Source organism: Hyla sarda, chromosome 7 (assembly GCF_029499605.1).
Source record: "Hyla sarda isolate aHylSar1 chromosome 7, aHylSar1.hap1, whole genome shotgun sequence".
Classification (NCBI taxonomy): domain Eukaryota; kingdom Metazoa; phylum Chordata; class Amphibia; order Anura; family Hylidae; genus Hyla; species Hyla sarda.
Window position 1 is genome coordinate 126,130,844 of NC_079195.1, and position 21,000 is coordinate 126,151,843.

Genomic DNA, 21,000 nt, shown 5'->3' on the forward strand with positions numbered 1-21,000 from the left:
TCTCAGAAGCTAATGGACCAATTGGCCCGCCTTCATGTTCTTGAGTCTCAGCACAAATCCGCTCAAACGGAGGAGGTCCTCAGGGACCTCATGGAGGTGAGGAGAGACGTCCAGGTTCGTATAGACAGAAAATACAATAGATATAGACAGATATGTGCCAGCGTATCTTACGAGTGGGACAACAGGGCGGGACGACAACTAGCCAGGGCACTTAGGGATCGAAGAGCAGCCATGCATGTTCCCTCTATTAAATCACCTGCGGGCCCAGTGGTACACTTGACATCCCAAATTCTGGAAAGCTTCAGAGCCTATTATGAGACCCTTTATAGTTTGGAGACTCAGCAGGGGGGAGGCCCCACTGTATCCACCATCCTGACGGATTATCTACAGAAAACAAAGCTACCCTCTTTGCCGGCTCAAGTGCTGGAGGACTGGGAGCGACCCTTCACTGAGGAGGAGATCTCCGCTGCCATCAAACTTTTGCCCTCCGGGAAGGCTCCTGGCCCGGACGGATATACCGCTAAATTTTATAGGCTCCTCAGCTCTGATCTTGCCCGGCTCCTTTTGGACTCCTTTAATTCAGTGTCCGATAGCTCCCCGTTCCCTAACTCCTTCCTTCAGGCATTTATCACAGTTATCCCCAAAGAGGGTAAGGACCCCAACCTGTGTCAAAGCTATAAACCGATTTCCCTTATTAATGTGGATGCCAAATTATACGCCAAAATGCTTGGGCTGTAATTGAGCCCGCTCTTGGGTGCCCTCATCCACCCTGACCAAGTGGGATTTGTCCCCGCCAGAGAGGCTCGAGACAACACCTTGAAAACCTTCTCTGTCATGCACTACGCCCAGACTGCTCGGCTGCCGTGCATCCTGTTATCCCTGGATGCCGAAAAGGCCTTCGATAGGGTGGCGTGGGGGTTCCTGAGGGGTGCTCTCACGCAACTGGGTTTAGGCCCCCTAATGCTCCAGTGTATTTTTGCTCTCTATGCCAATCCGCAAGCTAGGGTCAGGGTCAATGGGTCCTTATGCTCCCCTATCACCATCCGTAATGGCACCAGACAGGGTTGCCTCCTTTTCCCCTTACTCTTTGTTCTAGTGATGGAACATCTCCTCCAGGCTATTAGACAATGTGAAGCGATCAGGGGGGTCCCGATAAAGCATGAAGTGGTCAAATGCGCGGCATTTGCCGATGATTTATTGTTATACCTTTCTGCCCCTGATGAGAGCCTCCCTGCTCTCCTCTCACTTTTGGTTGAATATGCCGCCTTAAGCAATTATAAGTTAAATGTTTCTAAGAGTGTTGCCCTCGATGTCTCCCTGGGCCCGCAGGCTGTTTCGGTGCTCAAGGGGCGATTCGCCTTTCGTTGGGCGTCCTCCTCTTTCACATATTTGGGGATTCAGGTACCGGGTGACTTGACACGTATCTTCGACCTGAACTTTGGCCCCCTCCTTTCCTCCTTTACTTCAGATCTGACGAAATGGGACAGACGTGACATCTCCTGGTTGGGACGAGTGAATATCATTAAGATGAATCTGTTGCCCAGACTCCTGTATCTCTTCCAGACTCTTCCTATCTTCCTCCCCCGCTCCTTCTTCCAGACTCTCAACAGACTGTTAACCCGCTATGTCTGGGGCTCACATGGTCACCGTATGGCCCGACGGGGTCTGACTCGACCGAAGACGGACGGGGGACTGGCCCTTCCCGACCCCTATTTATATTACCTGGCCTCGGTTGCCACTAGGATTATGGACTGGTTCCACCATCAAGACCGTAAGCTTTGGGTGCGTTTGGAGGCCCTCCTTTCCCCGCTCCCACTGACGTCCCTTCCTTGGATGCGAGCGTCCTATTGGTCTGCTGCTCACTTGACGGGTCTCCCGCTAGTGGCGCGTTCAGTGCTCCGGATGTGCCTCCATTACTTGGGTGGGGCGGGCCTCCTACGCCCCAATGGCCCTTTGACACCGATATGTGGCAACCCTGACTTCCCCCCGGGGAGACTCTCTAGCTCTTTCCTGACAAGGCCGCGTGGGACAGTCTTCCAGTTTGTCCATTAGTGTTGCTCACGAATATTCGCAATTCGAATATTATTCGCGAATTTCGCGAATTCGCGAATTCCGCGAATATAGCGCTATATATTCGTAATTACGAATATTCGTTTTTTTGTTTTTTTTTCACAGTACACATCACAGTGATCACCCCTCTCTGCTTCCAGCTTGTGTGGTGTAAAGAAGGCTGTAATACTACTGTGTGAGACTGGCGTGTGAAAATTTGCATATGCAAATTTTCACATATGCGAATTTTAGCGTATGCTAATTTGTACATGCTAATATTCACATATGTTAATTTTCGCATACGCTAATTTTCGCATATGCGAAAATAAAACGAGAATATAACGAATATGCGAATATTTGTGAATATATGACGAATATTCGTCCATATATTCGCGAATATTCGCGAATTCGAATATGGCCTATGCCGCTCAACACTATTGTCCATGTCCTTCACTCTGGGTCCCTGAAGTCTCTAGCGGAGGTCCTACAGGGGGAATCCCTAACCCCCTCCATGCGTTGGCAGTACACCCAACTGACACACTTCTACGCAACCTGGAGGCTCTCCTTAGACCTCCACAGGCTTCCTCTTCCCTTTGAATCCTTGTGTATAGCTGACAACTCTCCAGGTCATCCTATTTCGGTGCTCTATGCCCTTCTGCAGTCGGCTCCGGCCCATAGGGAGGGATGGTCCCGGGAGTTGGGCCGCACCTTTGCCCCTCAGGACTGGGAAAAGGCGTGTACCTTGTGCCATAAATCCTCCTTGTCTGTTAAAATTTAGGAAACAAATTTCAAAATCCTGTCGAGGTGGTACCGTGTGCCGGTCTTTGCTTCACCGATGCTACCCGTCAGTCCCTGACACGTGTTGGAGGTGTGGCTCTGCCCCTGGGACCATGGTACATATCTGATACGATTGCCCTCTTATTACGCCCTTTTGGTCGGGAGTCCTAGACGCAGTCTCCAGGATTGTGGGCTTTGCTGTTCCGAGGTCCCCTCAGGCTGCCCTGCTGTCCATGCTGCCGGGCCAGGTGAAATCCCTAAAGAAGGGCCTGGTTGGAATCTTTCAGCTGCTAGGAGGGTGGTCCCCCGCAGATGGAAATCAGTACAGCCCCCGTCGCTAGCTGACTGAGTTCAGGAGGTTCAGACTATCTACGGGTTGGAGGAGTGTAGGGCGGATCTGGTGCATTCACCGGATCGTTTTGTGCAGAGATGGTCGCCTTGGGCGGCCTTTCTGTCCTCCCCTGAGTTTCAGGCTATCCCCCTCATCCCTATCCTTGAGTGAAGCTGAAGTGCTGGGTGATACTTGACGAACCTACCTATCTCTCTACTCCCTGCTGCTCGACTTTCTTTCTTGTTACACCCCTTTTTTTAAATTTTATTTTATTTTATATATATTTTTCTTAATCCTACTCCCCCCGCCTATCGGCTTTACTGAGCCTCTCCTCTTCTCTACCCTCCGTCCTCTTTACCGCTTTTTCTTCCCCCACTCCTCCCCCCTCCCTATAGTTCCCCCCCCTCCTCTTTGTTTCTTTTTTTTTTTATATTTTATTTTTTTCCTCCCCCCTTCCTCCTCGTTTTACCCTTACCTTCTGTGTGTACCTCCTGTTTCAGTTTAACCCCCGGGTTTTTGTATTTTGTATTTTTTTTTTGTTTTCGTTCTTAATGGGTTCCTTCATAATCATTTGCTGGTTTATGGGATTGAATCCTGTCTTTTTTACCTCGCTGTGTAATTTCTCCTGATAGTTCCTCAGCTATACTAATGCATTAGACTGTGTAAGATTTCTCTTATTACCATTGTTATCTGATCTCGCCAGTGATTGTCAACTCTGTGAGTGTTGTAGTTGGAGATTTATTACCACCCTACTTGCGGTGGATGTTGTTTGTTCTCCCATATTTGTTCAATAAAAATTTTTTGAATACAAAAAAAGAAAAATAAATAAATAAAATCGCACAACTTGGCTTGTCAAAATATAAACATAAAAGTTATCATTACCCGACTATAACTCAAAACCATCCATACTTGGGAACACGCAACAAGAAAACTAAACAGAAACGTAGCAAGCACACCTCAAAAAAAATATATATATGTTTTTAAAAAAAAAAAATTAAATATTTTTTTAATATTTTTTTTCAATTTTTCATATTTTTAATCTTTATATATATATATATATATATATATATATATATATATATATAAGCCAAAAAAGTATTGCAGCACTACTCGATGTGTGGGTGCCAGCGTCCAAAAAACTTCTTGACCAAAAGTCCTCAGTTTAAATAAGATCCAACAATAACGCAGCACTCCAAAGAACGGTGAAAAAAGTGTTGATTTATTCCTGTCACATCAGTACAAGCAACGTTTCTGCTCCTATGAAGCCATTTTCAAGCTTGAAAATGGCTCCATAGGAGCAGAAACGTTGCTTGTACTGATGTGACAGGAATAAATCAACACTTTTTTCACCGTTCTTTGGAGTGCTGCGTTATTGTTGGATCCTATACATATATATATATATATATATATATATATATATATATATTTTATATAAATAAAAAATAAATAAATAAATAAAAAAAAATAGTAATAATAATAATAATAATCAAAATAATCATATCACACATACATTCACTTACAAAACGTCCAAATGAACTGGATCCTCTATCCGGGACTAATGAAAATACCAAAGAAAACATAAAACAGACCAAATAACTGAAATAAACGAAATAAACCACATATCAACACAACAACTGGTCCGGCTACCATAACGCTATAACATGAAACAATATGAAACAATATAGATATAACACAATATAGGTACAAAATTACTAAATATACTATATAAATAAAATATAATATAAACAAAATATATGCACTACAGAAAACACCTACAAAATCAATAGAAAACCCTAGGAAAAACCCTACACTAAAACTGTACCCTCACCCACACCACCCCTCCTGTACATGGGTCAGAGTCCATACCGTTCTTACAGTTCACAAAGTCCAGTCCTTAACCCCTTAAGGACTCAGCCCATTTTGGCCTTAAGGACTCAGACAATTAAATTTTTATGTTTTCATTTTTTCCTCCTCGCCTTCTAAAAATCATAACTCTTTTATATTTTCATCCACAGACTAGTATGGGGGCTTGTTTTTTGCGCGATCAGTTTTCCTTTGTAATGACATCACTCATTATATCATAAAATGTATGGCGCAACCAAAAAACACTATTTTTGTGGGGAAATTAAAACGAAAAACGCAATTTTGCTAATTTTGGAAGGTTTCATTTTCACGCCATACAATTTATGGTAAAAATGACATGTGTTCTTTATTCTGAGGGTCAATACGATTAAAATGATACCCATTATTACATACTTTTATATTATTGTTGCGCATAAAAAAAATCACAAACTTTTTAACCAAATTAGTACGTTTATAATCCCTTTATTTTGATGACCTCTAACTTTTTTATTTTTCCGTATAAGCGGCGGTATGGGGGCTCATTATTTGCGCCATGATTTGTACTTTTATTTGATACCACATTTGCGTATAAAAAACTTTTAATACATTTTTTATATATTTTTTTAATAAAATGTATTAAAAAAGTAGGAATTTTGGACTTTTTTTTTTTCGTTCACGCCGTTCACCGTACGGGATCATTAACATATTATTTTAATAGATCGGACATTTACGCACGCGGCGATACCAAATATGTCTATGAAAAAAGTTTTTTTACGCTTTTTGGGGGTAAAATAGGAAAAAACGGACGTTTTATTTTTTTATTGGGGGAGGGGATTTTTCACTTTTTTTTACTTTTACTTTTACATTTTTAAAAAATTTTTTTTACACTTGAATAGTCCCCATAGGGGACTATTCATAGCAATACCATGATTGCTAATACTGATCTGTTCTATGTATAGGACATAGAACAGATCAGTGTTTTAGGTGATTTTCTGCTCTGGTCTGCTCGATCACAGACCAGAGCAGGAGACGCCAGGAGCCGGATGGAGGCAGGAGAGGGGACCTCCGTGCGGCGTTATCAATGATCGGATCCCCGCAGCAGCGCTGCGGGCGATCCGATCATTCATTCAAATCGCGCACTGCCGCAGATGCCGGGATCTGTATTGATCCCGGCACCTGAGGGGTTAATGGCGGACGCCCGCGAGATCGCGGGCGTCGGCCATTGCCGGCGGGTCCCTGACTGCAATCAGCAGCCGGGATCAGCTGCGCATGACACGGGCATCGCTCCGATGCCCGCGGTTATGCATAGAACGTAAATGTACGTCCTGGTGCGTTAAGTACCACCTCATCAGGACGTGCATTTACGTCCTGCGTCCTTAAGGGGTTAACTGACCCATGTCAGGTCCCCCAAAGATGAACACCACCACCCACAAGCACACCCTCCCCACCTAGCACTCCTCAACCAACTTATACACAAACTTATACACACTGAACCACAACCCACTTTAGGCCCAAGTTTGGTCGCCTGTAAGCCTTTCATACCATATCAGCTTAAAAACAAAACAAAAAGCTAGCGTGCACATGCATTAGCCCACCACCAGGGAGAAGGATGGCAGACTTGATACATTCAAAATAATTTTACACTCTTTCCCTAACTCCCCCTACAATTCTCCCTAATCCTATCCCTCCATTCAAACTAACCCTGTTCTCATCCTATCTCTATCCCTATAACACTGTCCCTAACCAAAATAAAGGTACTAAAAGGTCTAGTACCTAGGGCACATCAAAATAAAATCCTCTCCATAGGAGAGAAGCCCTACTGTTACCAAGACTGCCATACTCCAAAGACCTGATCTTCCCGAGGTCACCGGTGATGTTCCTACAGACCTCCACCTCGGAGAGGATTTTCTGTTGGGTCGACACTAAACACCGTGCATTCCACGTGTAGTACCTAACCACTAAACTAACTAAGAATAAAGTGCCCTGATCTCGGCCACCCAGGTTCCTGAATGCCCCATAAGCCCACTCCTGATAGGTAAGGCCGGCAAGTTGACTCCAGCCGATGGAAGCACCCACCCTGTTGTAAACCCCTATATTAAAGGGACAATGAAGCAGGAAATGGTCCATGCTTTCCAGCGTGTCCCCGCACTCTTCTCGGGGACATCCCCGGTAATCAGAGTTCCTACACTTCAAATTGTCCCTCACATATAGCTTCCCCTGAAAGCAGCGCCAGGCCAAGTCCCAAAACTTCTGGGGGATCCTTTTCATGTTTAAAAGGTACAACCCCAGCCTCAGATCCCGATCTGGGCAGTCTCTGAGTGCCAGAGGCTTCTGGAAGTGGGTCAACAGAACCCGTTTGTCAAGGAACTGCCTTGACTGGGTCCTGATCTCCCACACTCCCAGACCCCACCGATGTATCGCCTTCAGAGTCGGGGTAGCATAAGCTGGAAGATATCCATGGGGCTTACGGAGGTCCTTCTCCCATTCCTGGAAGAAAGGCCGAAACCATTCCCTGCAGGAGAGTACCCACGGAGGAGCCCTCTCTGACCAGAGGTTTGAGAGGTTAGCTTTCAAGAAGGTGTTGGTTAAGAACACCACAGGGTTTACCATAGATAAACCCCCTAGTCTCCTCGTGCGGTATGTAACCTCCCTCTTGACTAGGTTCATCCTGTTTCCCCATAACAGTTGGAAAAACAGGCTGTAGATCCTAGTGTAGTAAGCTTCTGGCAAGATACATACACTGCCCAGATAGATAAACAAGGGGAGCAGGTACGATTTGATCAGGTGTACCCTTTCCCTGAGGGTCATAGACCAACCCTTCCATTGGTCCACCTTCTGAGCGGCATCCTGGAGCTTACCATCCCAGTTTTTGGTGGAATAATCATCCTGGCCGAATATGATGCCCAAAACTTTTGCTGACTCTTGGGGCCCTGGAAGGTTGTCCGGGAGATCAAACGTGGGATCTCCCCCTCCCAGCCAGAGACTCTCACACTTATCCCAGTTGATCTTAGACCCGGATGCCTCCGAGTAGTGGTCCACTTCCAACATCACCACATCGACCTCCTCTCGTGAGGACACGAAAATGGTGACATCGTCAGCGTACGCCACCACTCTCTGGGCGACATCCAGCTCCGCCAGACTCATCCCAAATCCCGCCAACGGCCCACAATCTACTCTCCGGACGAAGGGATCGATTGCGAACACGTATAAAAGCGGGCTCAAAGGACAACCCTGACCGACTCCGGACCCCACCTCAAAAGAGCGGCCAGACCAACTGTTCACCAGTGGGAAACTCTCTGCCCCTGCATACAAGATCTTAAGCCAATTAACAAAAGTACTCGGTAAGCCATATCTCAGGAGGACGGACCAGAGGTACTCGTGGTTCACCCGATCAAACGCTTTGGCCTGATCCAGGGACAGCAAGTACCCCTTCCAGAAACCTGCACTACTCCACTCCACTGCACACTAAGGACCGCACTTAAGGTGCTTCGGCCTGGAACAGAGCAATGCTGAGCTCCCGAAAGGAGCCGGGGTGCAAACTTCACCAGCCGATTAAACAGTATCTTAGCCAGAAGCTTCCTGTCCGTATTGAGAAGAGCTATGGGAATCCAATTCTCAATACGGCTGGGATCTTTACCCTTTGACAGAACAATCAGGGCTGACCTCCTCATTGAATTCGGCAGAGTGCCCGAGGAGAGACACTCATTAAATACCTCAGTCAAGAGGGGAGCTAAAGACTCCTTAAAGGTCCTGTACCACTCAGATGTTAAGCCATCCGGACCTGGCGACTTCTTAGGGGCGAGCCCCTCGATCGCCAGTCTCACTTCCTCTTCCCTGATTTCTTCTGCCAAAACAGCAAGAGAGGGGTCTACCCCTGGCTCAGGAATGGTTTCAGCCAGGAAAGTCAACATCTTGTCTCGATCTAGATCCTTCCTCCCCAAGAGGTGCGAGTAGAAGGATCTGACGACCTCCAAGATCCCTGATCTGGACCGATTCAGAGATCCTGTACTATCAATCAGTCCTGAAATGACTTTACTACTCACTGACATCTTACAATTTCTGTAAGGGTCAGGCGAGCAGTACTTTCCGAAATCCCTCTCAAAAACCAAAGATGCATGCCTATTGTACTGACTCCCCATCAGCAAGGATTTCACTTTGGAGATATCCTCACGGCTACCCCCAGTGGAGAAAAGAAGCTCGAGTTTCCTCCTCAGACCCTGATACAGGCGATACCTGTTCAGGGACCTGAGGCTCAAGAGCTGGCGGAAGAACCCCGCAACCCGCTTCTTGAATATCTCCCACCACTCTGACTTACTACTACATAGGCCCAGTAAAGGTACCTGACTCTGAAGAAAATCCTCAAAGGACTGTCTTATCTCCGCTTCCTCCAGGAGGGACGAATTCAGCTTCCAATAACCTTTTCCGATCTAGGGGGTCTCTGAAACATTCAGGGAAAACAAAATCATACAGTGGTCGGAGAACTCCACCTCAACCACGGACACTGCGGAAGAGACGGCTTCCTCCTTTAAATAAAACCTATCTATCCTAGACCTGCGACTACCTTGATGATAGGTGAAACCCGTGTGGCCTGAGGGGCTCCGGATGTGGGCGTCCTCTAGGCAAGCTTCTCTAGCTATGCTAATCAGTGCCACACTATCGCAAGTCAGCGGACCATTGGAGCCTCTCCTATCTTGGGACCTCGTGACATTATTGAAGTCCCCTCCAAAGATCACTTGCCGACTCGTAAAAAGAAAGGGCTTAATCCTCATAAAGAGATCTTTACGGCCCCGCTTAGTTTGCGGGGCGTAGATGTTAATGAGCTGGAGCTCTTGTCCCTTCATGAAGACATCTAAGATCAGGCACCTCCCCATTTCTAACTCAATAACCCGTCTGCATTCAACAGGAGCGGTAAAAAGGACCACCACCCCACTATACGGCTCAGCCGCAAGAGACCAGTGGGAGGGACCGCGCCTCCACTCTTTTCTGGCTTTTACCAGAGAGGCTAGATCTGACAACCTGGTCTCTTGTAAAAAGAAAATGTCGGCTTCAACACGGCCGAGAAAATCAAAGGCTGCGTATCTAGCCGTATCTGATTTTATGCTGGCACAGTTAATGGATGCCAACGTCAGTGGGGTGAGTGCCGCCATCCTGGGTGATTGAGTAAGATGGCCTCACCCCTTAAACCTTCTTCCTCTCCTTCCCTCCACCCCCATCTGAATCAGAGGAAGACCCTTTGCCTCTTTTTAAACTCAGGGATATATCCATCCCAGGATCTTTACCTCCAGCATCTGGTGTTACCTCAGCCCCTGAGGAAACTGCCCCCGAGGAAGGAGGCTCGGCACCTCCTGGAGGCCGCACTGCCTCCGGACCCTCGAGAAGAGGAGGGGAGATTGTATCCCCAAGGGTCTAATATCGATTTGAAAGGACAATCAGAGGGTCAGAGACTGAGTTGTTCCTTCTATGGTCTGAGGCTACAACTAAAGAGGAGGACGGCACTGCCTTACTCTTACCCTTCTTCCTCCTCTTCTTCTTTTCCTGGCCACCATTTACTGTCTGCCCCTCCTTCTCCTCCTCATCCACAGTTTCGGATTCAGAGGCATGACTGGAGGAAGGAGCATCTTGACCTTCTTCCCTACGCAGTCTCCCTATCTCCTCATCCAGTTCGGCCCCACCCAAAGCCTCAGAGTTATTCTGACCTCCTTCTGAGCCAGTGTCTGGAGTGGGACCCCGTGCCACCCCTGGCACCTGGGCATTCTCAAGGGCCCTCTCCAACCTGCGCTTCTCCTCTCGCCTCCGCATAGAGGGGGTCTTATGTTTTTCCTTCACTGGCTTTGGTGCCCCCTCTCCTCCACTAGTCCCCTCCGCCGCTGGGGCAACCGTTAGGCTCTCCCCAGCCGGGGCGGTCAGAGTGTTAGAGAACGAGCGTGGACACAGGCTGAACGGGGGACCTGAGTCACCACACAAGTTACACCGAATCTGCCCACAGGTGGCCGCCAGATGACCCTCCCCACAGCAGAGGGTGCATATCTGCTGAGTGCAGTTGGCACTAAAGTGGTTTGGGTCACCACACCTGTGACACAGCTTCGGCTGCCCCTGGTGGAAGATCTGAATCCTGGCGCGTCCCAGAAAGGCGGCCGAAGGGATGTGGTTGACCGTGTTCCCTGAACGCCTGAGACGAACGGAAAACGTCCAGGCCCCAGACCATATATTGTGCTCGTCAAAGTTCTTCCGGGGGACGTCCGTCACCTCCCGTACCTGCCCAGCCAGGTCATAATGTCATAACAAGAAAGTGACTCGTTACGGGTCAAAACGGTCACTTTCTTTACCATACTCTGGCGAGATACCGCTTTTACAGCGAAATCTCGCCATCCGGGCTCGTTTTTCATCAGCTCATAATTAGACCAAAAGATATCTAGTCCTTCCGGCCTAACAAAGCTGACGTCAAACTCGGAGGAGCCGAAGGGGGGAATCAGGGCAAAGATGTCCCCAGCCCTGAAACCCATCTGGAAAAGAAGCTCCACCACCTTGCCCCTTTGGGGGCACACATCTTCACCTTTCCAGACCAAACGGGCCACATTCCTGCGACCTACCTCCTGCCTGGGTGTCTGGAGGGACCATACGGTCTCCCCATTCCTTTCTCGGAATGCTCCCAGACCATGTCTCTTCACCCAAAAAGACAGGTCCATCTCCTTTCCCTCTACCTGGAGCTTCTTTTCTCCTCTCTTTAGTGCCTCCAGGAGGCGCCGTTGCAACTGACCTTCACCAGATGCAGGAGGTAAAGATCCTACTGAACCCCCAACTGCGACACTTGCATAACTCCTGACGACCGGGGGGGCAGCCGGACCAGACACAGTCCCTACATCCCCGCCTAGGCCACCTGTACTGCCACAAAAGCCACTCTTATTCCTACCATCCACACCACTACTACTACTCTCATTCACACCACTACTCCTCTTATCTGCACCACTACCACTCCTCTCATTTACACCACTACCACCCCTCCTATTCACTCCACTATCACCACTCTTATTCACTTCACTGCCACTCCTCCCGATCACTCCACTACCACTCCTCCCATCTGCACCACTACCACTCCTCTCATTCACTCCACTATCACCACTCTCATTCACACCACTACCACTCCTCCCATCTACACCACTACCACTGCTCCCATCTACACCACTACCACTGCTCCCATCTACACCACTACCACTCCTCCCATTTGCACCACTACCACTGCCACATACACCCCTCTCATCCACAGCACTACCACTCCCATCTTTCACACACCTTGTATTAACATTGCTTTTATTGACAGTATTTTTGGGATCAGCAGCTGCTTCACCCACTACCTCTGGGCTGGCCTGGACATGCTTTAGCTTGGCCTTTTTGTACATTCTCAGGTCACCGGCGGCTGCCATTGTCGGCGACGCTGACTCCTCCTCCATTCATGATGTTACCGCCGACATCACCTCCCGAAGCTGAGGCTGCCCCTCCGGGCGCACCTTCACCCCTCCTCCTGCCACTGATGTGCAGGGACTCCCCTCTCTCACAGGGGAGATCCATACAGTTACCCACGCCACACACTGCGCCCACCGCACAGGCTCAGCAGCAGGTTCTGACACCTGGACGCTACCCCCCCTCTCAGGGGAGTGCCCCGCAGCACCGACACTACTATCAGCGCCCAGGGGACCGCCCCCCCGAGCAGAAGATCTCACCACACACCTCAGGCGCCTGGAAACTCCCACCCCCTCTCAGGGAAGTGCCCCGCAGGGCTAGTAACATTGCCCACAATACTCGGGGAACCGCTCCCCTTGCAAACTGCCGCATAACTATTGCCCACCATTAGCCCGTCCTGCTCTTCCCTACCAGCAGGACGCGTGACTGTAGCACCCGCGGCCATTTTGGATGCAGCACTGTACCCCCCGTGCTGGTCCCGTTCCACAGCAGAAGCGGGATCTGGCAGGGTGGGGGGCCCAGCAGCCTGAATCAACTTTTCAGGTGGCCCAGACTGCTGGATAGGAGAGAAAACAAATATAGTCTGCTCCTCAGCCTTTTTCTTCTTCTTCTTTTTCTTCCTCTTCCTCTCCTCAGGGCCCAGGTCCTGGCCAAAACTGAAATTTTCCAGACGGGTGGGTAACTCCTGCATCACTTTGGCCCGCAGGAGCCCCCCACAGACCAGTCCACTGTCACCGCCATCACTACTGTCACTTTCCTCAGAGGTGACTGGTCAGGCGACTTGAGCAGGGTTGATGTAATCCGCACTCGGGGTGACAGAGGTCTTAGGGGTACACAGGGTATCACACACATCCCCCTCACTCTCATCACCCTCACTGCCGCCATCTCCCTCACCACCTTCCTCCATCTTCTCCTCTGTATCACACAGGTGTTCTTCCTTCCCCTGACTATCCTCTTCCTCCTTCACAGGGGTCCGCATGGTTTTATAGCGGTCTTCATTCTTTAAGTTTTCTTTAAATATGCCCGCTCCCTCTACAATCAGCATTCAGGCTCTCACCACCTCCTGCTCCTCTGCCTTCAGCTCACACACCCTGGCAGCAAACTTAGCCCTCATAGCCTTGGCAGAGTTATCTGTTTGGTAGCGAGCAAACTTCAGGTCTTCCCTTATGATTTTCAGCTTTTTTCCCAGCTGCTCATATTCTACTTGATTTGCCTGCATGCGGGAACCGAAAGTAGCTAGCGACTCCCTGGGACCCTTCACCCCCCATTGCTGGGGTTCCATAATATCAGACACAGTCCCCGTAGACATGACCATAAGCTTCTTACCGGACGCCTTGCGGTTTCCAGCGACGGACGGGGGAGTGGGCTCCACATTACTGCGGAGCCTGCTGGATCTTCTCACCCTGTCCTGGGAATCGGCCGTAGCTTTCTCACTCCCACCCCCCGCCGGCCTAGTTCGAGGGGTGGAAGTCTGGGGCTCCATAGCAGGAGGCTCTCCCAAGGAAGCTGCCACCCTCCTGGGGAAAAGGCTGTAGGAAACACTGCTTCAATCCTCTCTCTCTGGAAAACTCTGGAAGTCAGACACACCCAACAGCTGCTGTGTTCCACAGGAAGTGCTCTCTGCTGACACCTCTGTCCATGTCAGGAACTGTCCGGAGTAGGAGAAGTTTACTATGGAGATTTGCTCCTACTCACAGAGAGCACTGTAGTCAGACCGAAAAGAACTATACAACTTCCTCTGTAGCATACGGCAGCTGATAAAAAATAATAATAATGTTTTCCCCCGGTGTACCCCTTTTACGTAACACCTGTAAATTCTGCACTACGAATATCACCAGCCACTGAAGAGAGAGGTCATCCAACAACTGTAGTCCCAAAAAAATCTGCCACTAAATCCCTCAAGCAACCGTTCAGCCCCAGTCCAGAACCATCTGACCCGACCACAGGGACAAGTGTGGAGGAGAACAGGGTCCAAGCTGTAAAATAGAAGAACACCGGAGCAGCCAGATACACTGACTCTAAGGCTGAGCCTCATGATTCTACCGAAGCTGCAGAGTTATAGGGGAACTGTAAAGATGAAAGTACTACAGTGTGGTACCCCCAGTGTGGTCCGTCTGTGCCCCCCTAAGGGTCAGGGTTGGAGGAGGCACAGGTTGAACAGACACACTACAATGGGAGTTGTAGTACTGTAGTTGTTAAAGAAAAAAATGATGTTTTCATCAGGTTGCCCATAGCAACCAATCAGATTGCTTCTTTCATTCCTTAGAAGACCTCTGAAAAATAAAAGAAGTGATCTGATTGGTTGCTAAGAGCAACTGGACAACATTTCCTCTCCACAGGTACATTTCCCCGATTGTCTTCATATTTAGGATGAGAATCTACTGACAAAGTGAGTAGCCAACCATTTCTGTAAGAGACAGCAGTCTGGGGGCATCTGTGGTGGACATGAAGGAAGGGGGGGGGGGGTCCAGGGAAATTGAGATTTGACGTCTGCAGCGCGCGCTTCTCACTGAGCAATGGGTCTCATCCCAGGTATTGCAGGATCAGCTACTTATCCTATAACCCATGGATAGGGGATAAGTTAAGTTTTGCCATAGTTCTCCTTTAATTGGCCAGAACACACCCAAAATCGGGCCCAGCCAAACATTGCTTCGTTTCCTGTCATTTCTCCCAGCTGTTCTTTTTCTACCTGCTTGTAAGGCATGCCTACACTCTCTAATTGCTTAAAGTGGTACTCCGCCCCTAGATATCTTATCCCCTACCTTAAGGATAGGACAAAAGATGACTGATCACTGGGACCCCCGCGATCTTCATGCAGCACACGGCGTTCCAAATAATATATTTAGAACTCTGGGTTCTCGTGGTGCGGGTCGTGACCTCACGCCACGCCCTTTCCATTTATGTCTATGGGAGGTGGTGTGATGTCACAAGAAGGTGTGGCATGATGTCACGAATCCTGCCACAGGAACCAGTGATCTAAACATACTATTTAGAATTTTGGTTGCTGCATGGAGATTGCTGGGGTCCCAGCAGCAGGATCCCCTTGATCAGACATTTTATCCCCTATCCTTTACATAGGGGATAAGATATCTAGAGGCAGAGTACCCCTTTAAGGGACAGTTCATGTACCCAAAAGTTGATCCTTTGCAACCGTATGACCCCTAGCAAGTTCCCTGCATGAATCCCATTCATCAGAAAAAGGCTTGTGCATGGAACTTGCTGGGTGTTCTACGTTTGCCTCATAAACTGCACCACCCAGCACCAGTTGCCTCTCTCTGCACCGCATTATGCAGATCGTGCAGGAGAGCAGCTTTGGTCATCCATGTTTTGCTAACTCTATTTTCACACACAGAAATAAATAAAAGAGTCAAACAAGTCAAAGAACAGTTTAAAAAAAGGGGAACTTTATTTATAATTTATTAAAATGTTTGTGTAGGGGATTTTTTGTAACCTCCCATCACTCACAAAGAGCGTACAGTAACTAATACTCAGGACAGGAAAAACCTCCAGAGGGGAGGAAACCTGTAGGGAATCCATGGCTACTGTATTGCCCTTCCTCTGGGCATACTAAAGGAGGTTACCTCTATAATTTGGGCAAATGTTTCTGTGTATGTGCATGATTCCTAGGCCTGTGCCTTCATCCAACGTCTTGCTGTAGGTCCCGAAATGCTACTCCATGTCCTGGAAATAGTGCATCTAAGATAGGGGACAAAAAAAGATAGATTATTTACATGTTTATCATAGAAATGCACATGGAACTGCAATAAAGACCTTTTGGACAAAACAATGTAACACTTACCAGTCACAGTCATGTGCATGACTTTGCATTCCCGTGTCCCTACACAGTGTCCAGCACCGGCCCCTCACTGATGAACATGAGCAGTGTTATTTCTGGGGCTATGCCTTCATCCAACGTCTTGCTGTAGGTCCGGAAATGCTACTCCATGTCCTGGAAATAGTGCATCTAAGATAAGAAAAAAAAGATAAATTATTTACATGTTTATCATAGAAATACACATGGAACTGCAATAAAGATCTTTTGGATACAACAATGTAACACTTACCAGTCACAGTCATGTGTATGACTTTGCATTCCCTCGTCCCTACACAGTGTCCAGCACCGGCCCCTCACTGATGAAGAATGAACAGGAGCAGTGTTATTTCTGCTCAGTGCTGCTCTTTGGTGGACAATGGTTATGACATCACATGTGTGACACGCTGTTACCTCCTGGGAGTTCTATTTCAGTAGTGCTGCTCTCTGATTGGCTGAAAATCAAAAAAGCTTTCTAATATATTCTGTATGACTGTTATCTAAGGTTTTTGACAATTTTTATTAAAATGGCGCCACTCCCTGTGGGTGCGTTATATTTGTTTCTCCTAACCAGACATTCTGTATATGTAATATCATTTGGTTGCCCCAACAGCCTGGGCCCATAGGTTTCTTACATAGATCAATGCTACTCCGGTAGGCTCAATGAGCAGCGCTGGCCGCCGGGACGTCTGACGAGTGACGTCCCTGACGTTGCAGTCTGGAGCGAAGGATGTCCCTAGTCAGACGTCCCAGCAGCCATTGATTTAAAGTGGTCGTGGCTCCTGCTGCCAGTTCAAGATCAGACACCATGGCCCTAGATTGACATACTGCAACACCGATCCCCTGTGGCTGCCCACCTGTTGCAAAACTACAACTCTCAGCCTTCGGCTGTCAGGGCATGCTGGGAGTTGTAGCTTTGCAATAGCTGGACAGACGTCTGTCGAAAGGGGGGAAAAAGCACCAGAAATAAAGCAATGTGGGCTTTGAAAAACACCATTTATATGTTGTTTTTAATTACAGCCTAAGCCTAGGAACAAACACAATTCTTGTTTGATGTTTTTTTTTTTTTTTGCAAAAAACAAACAAACATCAAAATCTTCCCCCTTATTTCTTTTCTCAGCTATCTTTGTGTTATTTTTGCTTAAAGCACTGGGGAGGGTCTTAGAGATTTATCAAAACCAGGGAAGAGGGAACGTGGACCAGTTGTCCATAGCAACCAATCAGGTAGTTTCTTTCCTTTTTAAAAAGGCCTCTGAAAAGTGAAAGAAGCGATCTGATTGGTTGCTATGGGCAACTGGTCCACTTGACCTCTGCACAGGTTTTCATACATCTGTCCCAATGTGTATTATTATTATTATTATCAGGGCCGGATTAACGTAGGGACGGATGGAGCTACCGCTCCAGGCCCCTACGTTAAAATAGGCCCAGCGAATAGCACGGGCGGCCCGCGACAGCTATATTTACAGAAAAAGAGGGCCGGCCATGTAGAGGAGGCTCTTTCATGGGGCCACCGCTTAAGGCCTCGCTCTGACTCCCGACCAAAGCTCAAGCCCTAAGTGGTCTAATGGAAGAGCCGCTTCCAGGTGGCTCCTGGGGCTGCTGAGTGTGCCGCGCGCAGACACGTCCCCTATGTCCCCGCCCCGGAGCACGGGAGAATGAAGTGGCGCGGGAGAAAAGAGCGCCGACCCTCAGCACCATCACGTCCGTGGCTGCCTGTTGCCTGATTCAGGTGCCCCCTCAGTGACCTTGAAACCCCCGCCACCCCCCCAGCACGGGGAGCAAGGAGAAGTTCGCGCCTCCCTGCTCTGAAAAGTTCTTGTCTTCATTCCCCTGAGACCTGCCTGCGTAGAAGATAAGAAGAACTGTACCAGCGGGGGGTGGAGGTCATCTGTTGTGCAGTTAGTAGTCCTGTTGAGGTAAGGATGCCTTAATGGGTTCTCATTTTGTCCGGTGGTAATCCCCCAGTGTTTTCAAAACAGTGAGCCTCCAGCTGTTGCAAAACTACGACTCCCACCATGCTCCCAACGGCTGTCTGGGCATGTTGGGAGTTGTAGTTTTGCAACAACTGGAGACACCCTGTTTGGAAAATGCATATAGATAGATATGAGATAGATAGATAGATAGATAGATAGATAGAGAGAGAGATAGATATGAGATAGATAGATATGAGATAGATATATATAGATATGAGATAGATATAGATAGATATGAAATAGATAGATAGATATGAGATAGTTAGATATGAAATAGATAGATATAGATAGATATGAAATAGATAGATAGATATGAGAGAGATATGAAATGATAGATGGATATGTGATTATCTATCTTTCTATGCTTCCCAACAGTCTGCCTCCAGCTGCTGCAAAACTACAACTCTCAGTATGTCCGGACAACTGAGTTGTAGTTTTGCAACAGCTGGAGACACCTCGGGTTGGAAACACTGATCTATTTCTCTATCTAGCACCTATCTATCTATCTATCTATCTATCTATCTCATATCTATCTATCTCATATCTATCTATCATCTATCTCATCTATCTACCTGTATCTGTATATATCTATCTCATATCTATCTATCTATCTATCTATCTCATATCTATCTATCTATCTCATATTTATCTATCTCATATCTATCTATATATCTGATATCTATCTATCTCATATCTATCTATCTATCTATCTATCTATCTCATATCTATCTATCTATCTCATATCTATCTATCTCATATCTATCTATCTATCTCTTATCTATCTATCTCATATCTATCTAACTATCTATCTCATATCTATCTATCTATCTATATCATATCTATCTATCTATCTATCTATCTATATATCTCATAGCTATCTATCTATCTCATATCTATCTATCTCATATCTATCTATCTCATATATATCTATCTGTATCTGTATATATCTATCTCATATCTATCTATCTGTATATATCTATTTCATATCTATCTATCTCATATCTATCAATCTATCTCATATCTATTTATCTCATATCTATCTATCTGTATCTGTATATATCTATCTCATATCTATCTATCTATCTCATATCTATCTATCTATCTCATATTTATCTATCTCATATCTATCTATATATCTGATATCTATCTATCTCATATCTATCTATCTATCTATCTATCTCATATCTATCTATCTATCTCATATCTATCTATCTCATATCTATCTATCTCATATCTATCTATCTATCTCTTATCTATCTATCTATCTCATATCTATCTAACTATCTATCTCATATCTATCTATCTATCTATATCATATCTATCTATCTATCTATCTATCTATATATCTCATAGCTATCTATCTATCTCATATCTATCTATCTCATATCTATCTATCTCATATATATCTATCTGTATCTGTATATATCTATCTCATATCTATCTATCTGTATATATCTATTTCATATCTATCTATCTCATATCTATCAATCTATCTCATATCTATTTATCTCATATCTATCTATCTGTATCTGTATATATCTATCTCATATCTATCTATCTATCTCATATCTATCCATCTATCTATCTCATATCTATTTATCTATCTATCTATATATCTCATATCTATCTATCTCATATCTATCTATTTATCTATCTATCTATCTATCTATCTATCACCTATCTCATATCTATCTATTATATCTCATATCTATCTATCTACGGTATCTATCTATCTATCTCATATCTATTTATCTCATATCTATCAATCTATCTCATATCTATCTATCTATCTATCTATCTATCTATCTATCTATCTGTGTTTCCTAACCAGGGTGCCTCCAGCTACTGCAAAACTACAACTCCCAGCATGCCTAAAGAGCCTTTGGCTGTATGGGCATACTGGGAGTTGTAGTTTTGCAACAGATAAAGCCCCCCTGGTTGGGAAACAATGATCTATCTATCTATCTATCTATCTATCTATCTATCTATCTATCTATCTATCTATCTTGGCTCAAGGCCAAAAGGGGTTGTGTCCCAAAGGAGTTAAAATATAAATGTTTTGTGTTGCACATGGATGGATGCATGGTGGCCCCATGAGTTGTCAGTGCACCCCTGCACCACAGTATGTAAACACAGACAGTGTTTGGCAGCGCAGCCGCAGTGAAGGCATGCCGCAGCCTCCTGTGCCTTTGCCCCCACCACCAGCTCCACTACTCTGTAGCAGCCGGCTACAAAAACATTACAGTCATGATAACACTGACCATGCCCTGGCAGACCCATGATACCCATCATGCTATATGCCCTCCCTACTACTATGTGCAGTGCCACACTGACGCTGTACTGTGACATCACTGCTTAACCCTGTACTTTGCAGCATGGCCTCCCCTATACTGTGATATTACTGTGTATATTAACCATGTACTGTGATGGTGCTGTGCATGTTAACCCTATACTGGGACTTATAGTACAGGGTTAATATGCACAGTGACATCAAAATACAGGGTTAATATATACCGTGACATGCCAGTACAGGGTTAATATGCACAGTGATGTCACAATACACTTTTAAAGGGGCTATATGGCTAAAGGGTTTTATTTTCAGAAGTATGCCCATATCTAGTATATATAAAAAATAAACCTGTACTCACCTCCAGCGCTCCTATGGGGCCTCCGGTGTCCTGCTCCGGTCCCTGAGTGCAGGATCGGATCACCATGGGAGGACTGCTGAAAATGATGTGGGGCCTCATGTTCTCATTTCA

At 46.5% G+C, this 21,000-nt stretch overlaps 1 long non-coding RNA gene across 1 annotated transcript; it reads right to left on the reverse strand.

Annotated features, from left to right (window-relative positions):
- Positions 1 to 15,847: 15,847 nt before the first annotated feature.
- Positions 15,848 to 16,720, reverse strand: LOC130282291 (uncharacterized). The gene is made up of 3 exons (XR_008846323.1): positions 16,522 to 16,720; positions 16,257 to 16,421; positions 15,848 to 16,153 (listed from the first exon to the last, which is right to left on the reverse strand). It is a non-coding gene; the product is annotated as an uncharacterized LOC130282291 (long non-coding RNA).
- Between the last annotated feature and the right edge of the window lie 4,280 nt (positions 16,721 to 21,000).